Below are 9,699 nucleotides of genomic sequence, written 5' to 3'. Positions count from 1 at the left end.
CCAAATGTTCGGTATTCCCACCGGTACGCAGTGGTATATATGTGTATAGAGAGAGAGAGAGAGAGAGAGAGAGAGAGAGAGAGGAGAGAGAGAGAGGAGAGGAGAGAGAGGGAGAGAGAGAGAGAGAGGAGAGAGAGAGAGAGGAGAGGAGAGAGAGAGCATGCGAGAGAGAGAGATATATATATATATATATATATATATAATATATATATATATATATACAAGCGTACAAATCCTTAACAAATGAACGATCTTACAATTTTTCGCGCAGCCAATTTTCCGTACAGCTCCAGTGATGGCCCTCGCAGTGGCATGCGTTACACGCAGCCACACCCTTTTCGTCCGATCTGCAGAATTTTGTCACCGCTGAAACATCACAGAATCAACTTTACAACATGTAATACAGCCATAGCAATAAGGTAATAGGTGAGCACAGCGCATGTCGTGTCTCTTTGGTCTATTGCATCGGGTAACTGGTGAGAGGAAAGCGTGTGCATTAACAATGGTTTGACGCATTGCAAAGACGGCATCTGGTGAACGCCGTCCTTGTGATTGTCTTTGGCGAAACACGCACACCTCGCAGAACAAACGGCAAAGAACGACAAAGTTAGCGTAAACAGGCTACTCACGGCGACATTTGCCCTCCCCGCAGTAGGGAGCATATCGCGAGCAGTGAGCATCCGTTCTGCACCACTTGGATTTCCAGCCTGAAAAATCATATTTCCACAGTGTAATGTCATGCGCTAGATGGCCGTGACTCGGCCCATCAAAGTCGAAGGATGAGGAAAGCGGGCCTTCGCCGCAACACACGCCCAATGCATTTTGTTCTCTTACCGGAAGCTTTCCTTCTAATAGAGTTTTGCGTTTTAATTTTAGCTAGCAGAGCACACTCCCGCACGGCCAGTTAAAGGGATGTTCCGCATTTGTGTGGCGTTTTGAACTGAAATAGCCATCTTGAGGGACCTTTTGATGTAGTTTCACGGTCATGTCCCTTTTAAGACCCAACACCCTCTGGCTCCTGAGTTACACGCCCGCAAAAGTGCGAAAAGGTTTATTTGGAGCCTATTTCAAAGTTGCCCCGGGATTAGTGACGTCATAGAAACGTCATGCGATCGCATTCATACTGTAGGCTGTTCTCTACTTATGGTCAAAAGAGCATGGCCGCTGCTACATTCGGAAAAGGATGATGCGGCACGTATGATACAATGCGCGGAAGGTGATTGGCTGTTAGCAAGATTTCGCTGCTGAATGCTTGTCGCGAACGTAAGCTTGGGCACTTGCAGGTTGTACGGCACTCGTCGTGAACGGGTCAGTTCTCCTTATTTCTAGGCCACAGGTCAACATTATAAAAAAGAACACCACTGCCTGCAAAAAAGTACAGCACTTAAATGACGGGCACTCCTTCAAAAGTGATAAAAACAGAAGAAGCGACGGCAAATCTGTCTTGTTCCCTTGCTGGCGCTTTTTTTCTCTTCTTCTGCCGTATTTCTTACAGACAGACCGGTCGGCGCGTTGTCTACAGGAGGATTGAACCTTGCACGGGTTTATGGGTTAGCCAGGCATTATGAAATTAGGGAAACTTACAGTAATTTTAGGTATATTTCACTAGACATTTCACACGTATTGTACAACTCTAATTTTGAACAAAAATTTGTGTTCTACAGGTACGTCTTGAGCCGCATTGCCATAAACACCAATTGGGACTTTGTTTTGAATGGATATGACGGTGAAATGCGGTGTCATGACTGAAAATATGTGCAAAAATTGCAAGAAAACCTGCAATTTGATAGTCCCGCGAGCTGTGTAAGCGTGATATCACACTTTTTTCTTTTTTGCAATTGTATCCGAACCCTTTGAATGGATGGATTTCTGGGACCAGACCTAACGCTAAGCAGTGTTGTTGTGTGAGCCCTGACCCCTACCACCCGATCGCGCAATTCCATGTCAACGGCAGAATTTGGTGGCGAAAGCTCAACGTGCCGCAATGCTTGGCACGGTCCGTCATGCACTCTGACGTCAACTGGCCTTCAGCGCGACCGCTGCCACCGGCCGCAGGCCATACCTGTCATGGGCAAATAGCGAACGCCCTTAAGCGACTCGAAACCACCCCGCCACTGGTGGGTGGATTGGAAAGGACGCGCTTTAACCAACTGAGCCACCGAGACGGACATATTTGATTTTTATGGACTTACTTGACAACAGAGTGTGAATTGAGGGCTTGAAATGTGTGTGATCACTGGTGGTGTGTGCCAATTGCTTGTATTGATCTTGATGTGATGGGGAGTGTGCGTGCGAGGTTTGTACCTCTGAGAGAGAACATTGTTTTGGTATTCTTCAAGTCAACTGACTCCCAGTAAAACGTGATATATTGATACCTGCCTCTACCTTTATGCATGACAAAAGATAGCCAGCAAACTAAGAGAAACACTAGCACATGTGTTGCAGAGGTGAACAAAGACAAGCTGTTACTTCATTATGGTCTTGCCAACATTTTGAACCTATCGAGGTATTACAGCATGTCATTAATTCATTGCATGCCATTATATCGGCAATTCAATTTGGCGGTATGGGCTGGTGCGTGCAGCTCATTAATGGACATGCTCAATATAGGCTCACATTATATGGCTTTGCAAACTTGTCTTTCCCTAAAGAATTCCGAAAATGTAGAGCTGTATTACCACTGATGCACGCTGTACTGTCCGTGGCAAATTTCGTATGCAGGCGAGCACTGCTCGTGAGTCATCAATGACATAGGCACTGCAACTTGCGTGAGATGCTGGGTGCTGAGACAGGTGGAAAAGTATTGCTGTTGGTGTCTTGGAATAGCACTTAATATAATTTTTATCAGTGAGCCTTGTGTGCACTGGCAGCTTCATCATTTCTTTGCATTTTGCCCATCCAACCATAACTACACGGACTTGTGTGTCTCCAGCCTTGTGCAAGGTTAGCATGTTTGCAGCGTCACCTCACCACATGTAAAATTTTCCTGTTATTGTTTAACAAGCAGCCTGATGGCTGCAGCATGTTGCATGGCTGTGGAAGTGGAAGATGTGTTTGCATCCTTTCTCACCTGCGTTTTGTGGATTCTCGAAACAGGGTGAGCAAGTGATGCCACGTATTGTTTGTCTGCTTTGCTGAAAGTGATTTGTATATTGCATCATGTGTTTTTGGTCAGTCATATGTCAATGGGAAGCCGATACAAAGTTCACGCTTACCCATTTTTCATGATGGAATTTGTTATGAGAGCAGCATGGATTGCAGTAGAAAAACCATATGGTTGTTCATTATGTCATGCCGCAGTACAGCACTGAGGGGGTGCCAAAATGAAGCTGTTGGCCCATGACATTACACAATGTACCACATTGGTTGACTTTTCTATGTCAAGCCTATGACGACAGCAGCTTATAATTTCATGAATAACTGGTAACAACTGATTTAACAATGTCGAAGGACTATCAACAGCAAGAATGTCGTTGCACCACAATGGCTATATCAGGGTTAACAATTAATTGCATAAATAATTCTGGGCAAAAAGAAGCGTTCTTGGTAGTTTATTAATGTAAACTACCAAGTAGTAAATTGTGTTCGACTCAAAATCTTTAAATGTGGAACAGTCAAATAAAAATAGTCTATTTACTTCTCTATACCACAAGCCTCGCTTCCACTACAACTAGGTTGAAATGATCACTGTGCATTTACAGGAAGGAGTGATCACTGAATATTTTCTGTGAGCAGTGTCACTTGAACTAAAATAACCTAACCTGAAAGAGGGTCCCGCTCCAGCGGGCCTCTCGGCCTCCTCACGGCTGGCGCACACAACCTGTCTCGGACAGGCGGAGCGTCGTGAGGTTTCATGATAAATTAAGAACGAGGATAAGAGCGCCGGATGGGGTAGGTCGGAGCACAGGCGGTCCAATCAAGTGAGCTACCGGAACGGCTGGATTCTGACAGATTGAGGGTGAACAAGAAATATAGCCCGTGTCGTCTCGAACGAAGTGAAAGCCGTAGCAAGCAAATAAGCCGATTTCGGTTTTTTGTCAGCTGAAAACCGAAAAATTCTCGGTTTTAAGATCGTGAAAGTACATTGAACAAACGGCATAGTAACGCTGTGGTCAAAGCACACGACGCTATAGTGTTTGTTTCGTTACCGACTGTAGCTTGAAGCTGTGATCTAAAACACTGCGGTAGTGCTTAGCCTAATGTCGCGCCCTGTCTTCTCACGGGTGCATGTTGAAGAGAATAACATCGCAGACATATTCTAGGATGAAAAGCGGATAGCTCACCGATGAATGAGTCAAGGTGAGTCAGGAGGATACATTGTAATATCTTAACAGAACTGAGCACTGATTCTCGGCCGAGAAAATCAGTATAATGTCCGAATGACCATTAAGTGCGTAACGCCTTCACCTGGAGCGTGAACAGCGACCCATGCCTGCCTGGCAAGAGAGCAGCTGGTGTACACGTCAAATGCGCCGCGTGGTCAAAATTCATGGCACATATCAAAAATGATATGTTGATTCCAAAGCGTGTAAGTTACATTCACGGAGCCTGCTTACCTTGAACTGTCTTTGGGCTGCTCAAGATGCCTAAAACGAGGCAAATGGCGACGAGACTTAGCGAGCATGGCAGCCATTTTCACTCGCTCAGTGTTTAAGCAGTAAATGTCGGACCCGTCAACGATGGTTGTTGGAAACCGAATGCGTCATGCGGTGATGGACAGTTTGCAGAGGCGTCACAAAGTGATGGAGAACACCACGTATCGGCCACCTTTTACGATCACTAACGACATCATAGGACGGACTATCAACACTGGGACTAATGCGAACTTATGAAAAAGAAATGTGCGGGAGTAGATGCATAACAGGTGCATGATTTTGATCTGCACATGTCACGTTGCATAACTTGCATGCGCATGTAGATTACTTGGGCTGAAAAAGTGCTTTTAGGACAACAAATGGATATAATTATCATTCTAGAAACGCACATAGATAATCCAGCAGGCGGCCCTGTCCTCCGATAGGCGCCCGTTTTTCCGGCCTGACGTTAGTCTCGGGGGATGTCACCATGCACTAAACTCGACCACGGCTTTGATTCCGGCGTAATTCCTCATCCACAGCCTTCAGAACCATACCGGGTTTTAGTTCTGGGCTTTCAACATCCTCGTGAAATAAGCCGCCGGCTACTGGTTTGTGACTGTGTACGGTCAATGCTCCTAATACAAATGCTTCCACCGGCAGAACCAGATAACTGTCACGTTATGACTTCTACGCAACGTTGCTTTCTAATGGATGCACGGCCTAGGCGAATACGGCTTCTAATACAACAGATCGCACACAACAGTTCTTATACAACTTCTAATGCTACAGAGGCCGCTCATGTATTACAGTGTCGCATGGAAGATTTCTAGCCAACATCTCACTCATATCATCTGTTACAAGCCTGGGGCTCTGACGCAGTGAGCTGATTGCTTTTAAAATGCGAGCATGGACACATCCTTATTTGCTTAACGGCAAGGACATCATTTGACGGGAAAGTGCAAATTTGAAAGCGAGAAGAACATGAACACAACATAGACAGATAACACATAGCTATTCACTTTTTGTTTACATTTGACAGCATGGGCAATGGAAGTTCTAGAGTTTCGGGTCTGGATCTTTTCCTTTCCTGTTTCTTTTCCGTAAGTGCATAGCAAACATTGGCCGCTCAATCAACATCGGCCCTACCTTGAGAAGGTAAATATTTCATGTTTAAAAAGTCAGGCCCATTCGCCACATCCCGTCAGCCGGAAAATACAGTGCATATTACCACGAAAAAACCTTTTGCAACTCTTGTTAGCTGGAGGTTTGACAGCATTTTAGGGAGACCCTGATGGTTGAAAAACTGAGATAACAGCAGTGTTTTATTACCTTGAAATATATTTGGATATTGCCAGATCCTAATGTAGTTGATTACTGCACCCTTCATAACAGATACCCCTACTGTCCGGCAGTGATCAGCACGTAGCTTCAGGTGCCATGTACTCATGCGTCAGGCAACAATCTTTAACTAACAGTAAAACCTTATTGGCTTGTAGTGGGCATATCAGTACATGTGGACTGTTTCGCATGTATGTGTTATGTGGCCCTTAAAGGGTGTGCTCCCTTTTTGTGTTACGTTTTGAGCTGAACCGGCCATCTTGAATATCATTCGATGTAATTCCCAGTCCTGCCTTTCCTAAGACCTAAGTCCGTATAGTTTCTGAGCCACACGTCCGCGAACATGCACAGACTATATCGTGCAGGCTACTTTAAGTTCACCCAGGCACCCATGACGACAAAATAGTCATTCAATCATGCCATGCCATTGGCAACGCGGCGATCAAGCCAAGGAAAATATCATAATCGAGTCGTTTATATCTGACGTTTGCGAGCACGATTTCCAGAATTATACGGCCGTCAATTGACTCTAAATCAATGTTATGCAAAGTACGATCACGCAATGAGTGAGATATTACCGAATGTATTCGCCCAAACAGAAATAATGTTTTCCAGAGCAGTTTTTCACTTCAAGTTGACCAGTGGTTACAAGCGAGCTTATGCCATCATGTATGATGCTTGCTTCCTTATCTTCAAGTGTCAAACATTCTCTTTAGCTTTTTCACTCAAGCAGGAATACCTGTGGTCGTCCAGAGGCAAAGGTCTTCAACTAAGAGTAATGCTATGTTGGTTGCAGTGGTGGCCATCAGGACATACCGTTTGACTTGCCCGATGGTGTGTGAATTTCATGTGGTGCGAGAAGCAGAGCTATGTAAGGGTATACTGTGTGAGAATTTCCAGGATCCAGGATATGGCTTTGTCGAAGGAACTAGTCGGAACAAAGATCCATGGTTTTGTTTTGTCGAAATACCAGCGCAAGGTCCAATCTTGGATCCAAAGATCCAGGATCTTGGTTTATCAGAAGAGCTAGCAAGAACTTGAATCCCGGTTTTATTTTGTCGAAAGAACCAGGGAAACATGATTCAGGGTTCTGCTTTGTGGGACAAACCAGTGAAAACCAGGAATTACAACTGTGAACCAAGCAAATGTCTGGTGCAACCATAAGGACGTGGGGAATGGGAGCTAAGCCACTTACAGGGATTGGCGGCTCCTAAGACTGAAAAAAATGTGGTAACCTAGTGACAGATCAAATGCATAACGCAGGACCAAGTTGCAAATAAGATTGCTCAACCCAGTCCGTGTTTAGAGATGCACGTGATGGTGCGCGCCATTCGTTCAATAAGTCATTTTGAAATACTCATTGGCAGAAGTCATTGCATAGAATGGTATTTGTCTTTAACGCATGCCTACGCTCCGGCGATGACGTAGGCGCTACGAGTGTTTTAATCTGGTCTGATGGGCGGCTGAGAGCTCGCCAGTACCCAAGCCCAGTCGTACCTAACCCAGCAAACCCAGTCGTCTGAGTTTGCGTGGTCTTCTCCGTTCATACAGAGGTACGGGTGTGAGGCCGAGGGGCTGCGAGGGCTGCTTTTCACCGGCCACTGCCAACGTAATTCACCGCTTGCGTTGTGTCCCTGCCAATTTGAGCGTGTTATCAGTGCAATTGATTATTGTTGCATTTAATAGCTCCAATTTTGCCTCGTTTAAATATTGTCGTTAGCTCAGCGATGGAGGTGGAGTACCGTGCATAGGGGCGCACAGCCATGTACGGAGAGAAGCCGTTCATGGTATCTGATCGGGCCTACCGTTCCGCCAATACCCCGGTCACCCGCCTCATCCTGGCTTTGTGAGTCACATGAGTATGTAATGATGTCGGGTGCACAACGTGCTGAGTCGTGGGCTTGCATCATTTGACTCGTATGCTGGCCAATGGGCTCCTCAATATGAATTCGCTTTTGTAAGATGTGACAGCGGCGCCGGCGGAGCACAGGCATACAGCGGCAGCCCGGCAGCAGTGCAGCGCAAGAACCAAGCACCACAAGCACCACGCAAGCATTACAGAACCCCACCCCACAACAGTGTCTCTGCTCTACACACAACCCGTCCAAATTAGGTACCACTTGTATGCAAAGTGTCAATGTGCTAATAGTAAGTTTGTGACCAAATTTAACATAAGCAGGTGAAATGACCCAACCCTTCTGGATTAATTTGATATTCGAAATTACCATCGGCGCCAAGCACCGCCCTTGGCGGCATGCTCCTCAAAGCAAACGCTTAATTGAGATCCTGTTAGGCCAGTAACCTTCCTTGAACGTCATGAAGGCAAACCAAGAAATCTTCTGCGTCGTAGTCCAAAAACGCGTAAGTGGTAGTTAAAAACTATCTTATAAGGCAAATTTTCCATTGATAACGTGGTGAGTTTTTTTACCTTGATCTGAATCTGTAGGTAAACTAAGGTAAAATGATTTGGTCCTAATCCTGATTTCAATAGTCAAGCTGTCAAAGACAATCAAAGTTGTATGACTTAGTCTAAAGCTACGTTGTCGTATCATTCTGAACGATAACCTAAAAATTACCCACATTGACAACCTTGGGCTAACTTTGACCTATCAGTAGCCTAACCACATATATCCAGTTTTGTAAGTAAAACTTTGGCTATTCCATTGCCTACAGTTCTGTGAATTTTGACGCTGCTCTGCCACGCCGTTCCGAAATGATTTTGAAACACATATTTCTGGACGTTAAAATTGACCCCACCCCGAACGTGTGGCGCGGAACATCACTGGACGCTCATACTTGCTGTCTTAGTAAATAGGTGGTGGCTTCCTTATCGAACCTTTCGAACTTTACACCATCAGCGAAGGTTGCTTATACGTGCTCGCACATGGTTCTCTAAATATGAATCTGAAGGTGATCATGATGATGATGTTTATCATCATGGTGGTGGCAGTTGTGACGGTAGTCGCACTGTTGGTCACAACGATGGTGAGGCCTTTGGGTGCGATGCTTGGTTATGATTGCGATGGTGGTGGTGATGACGATGGTGGTGGTTGTGTGGCCAATGGTAGTGGTCGTGATAATGATGGGAGTGACGGCGACGATGACGCTGACGATGACAATGATGGTGACACGATGACGATGACGATGATGGTGACGATGACGATGACGATAACGATGATGGTGACGATGACGATGCCGCTATATTGTCATCATGAAAATGAATGATGCATCGTGACCGCCTGATGGTTTATTTTCCACACAAAATAACAATAAGAAGTGCAGCAAAGTTTGCGTTCTGTCGCAGAGGTCTGGTCAGGGCGCAAAGTTCTGGGCTGGTTTCGGTCTGGTCGCATTATGTGTGAAAAGAAATACAGAACTCCTGAAAGCGGTGTCAAAAACTGCTATTTGTGGTGTTAAAAGAGGCGTTTTCAGGGTCATCACAGACAGATGTTGCGATGAATACATCATTTTGGATCATCACATCATGTTTCAGAGCGCATCAGAGGTGTCTGTACTCTTTGTCTTGACTCACAGTTCTTCGTGCGTGCGATCCCCCAAAGCATATTGTATTTTTTTTGTGCGCGGATTTTTCACACGTTCAGAAACTCCCATTACCAGCTCCAAAGCTGCCTCTGAAAGTGGTGGCCGTGCTCTTGCAATTCCAGCTGAAGTTGCCGGAAGCAGTGCCGAAGATATTTAACGGCACAGTGGCAGGTCCCCTGCCAGCCGACACGGTACCGCTCCTTTATGCTTATCTGCAGACACAGGCATGCTATAGTGAGCA

General features: G+C 45.6%; 2 long non-coding RNA genes across 2 annotated transcripts in view; both read right to left on the bottom strand.

The window, feature by feature from the left end:
- Positions 1-276: 276 nt before the first annotated feature.
- On the bottom strand, positions 277-4,608 carry LOC119097127 (uncharacterized). Its single transcript, XR_005094132.1, has 3 exons — positions 4,557-4,608; positions 630-707; positions 277-366 (listed from the first exon to the last, which is right to left on the bottom strand). It is a non-coding gene; the product is annotated as an uncharacterized LOC119097127 (long non-coding RNA).
- A 4,982-nt stretch (positions 4,609-9,590) lies between these two features.
- The window catches only part of LOC119097128 (uncharacterized), a 2,231-nt gene continuing 2,122 nt past the window's right edge, over positions 9,591-9,699 (bottom strand). The window contains exon 3 of the long non-coding RNA XR_005094133.1: positions 9,591-9,670. This is a non-coding gene — a long non-coding RNA (uncharacterized LOC119097128). The remainder of the gene's footprint in view (positions 9,671-9,699) is intronic.

This window comes from Pollicipes pollicipes, unplaced genomic scaffold, assembly GCF_011947565.3.
Source record: "Pollicipes pollicipes isolate AB1234 unplaced genomic scaffold, Ppol_2.1 Scaffold_4295;HRSCAF=5057_pilon_pilon_pilon, whole genome shotgun sequence".
In the NCBI taxonomy this organism is placed as follows: domain Eukaryota; kingdom Metazoa; phylum Arthropoda; class Thecostraca; order Pollicipedomorpha; family Pollicipedidae; genus Pollicipes; species Pollicipes pollicipes.
This window is presented reverse-complemented; position numbering and strand designations above follow the sequence as displayed.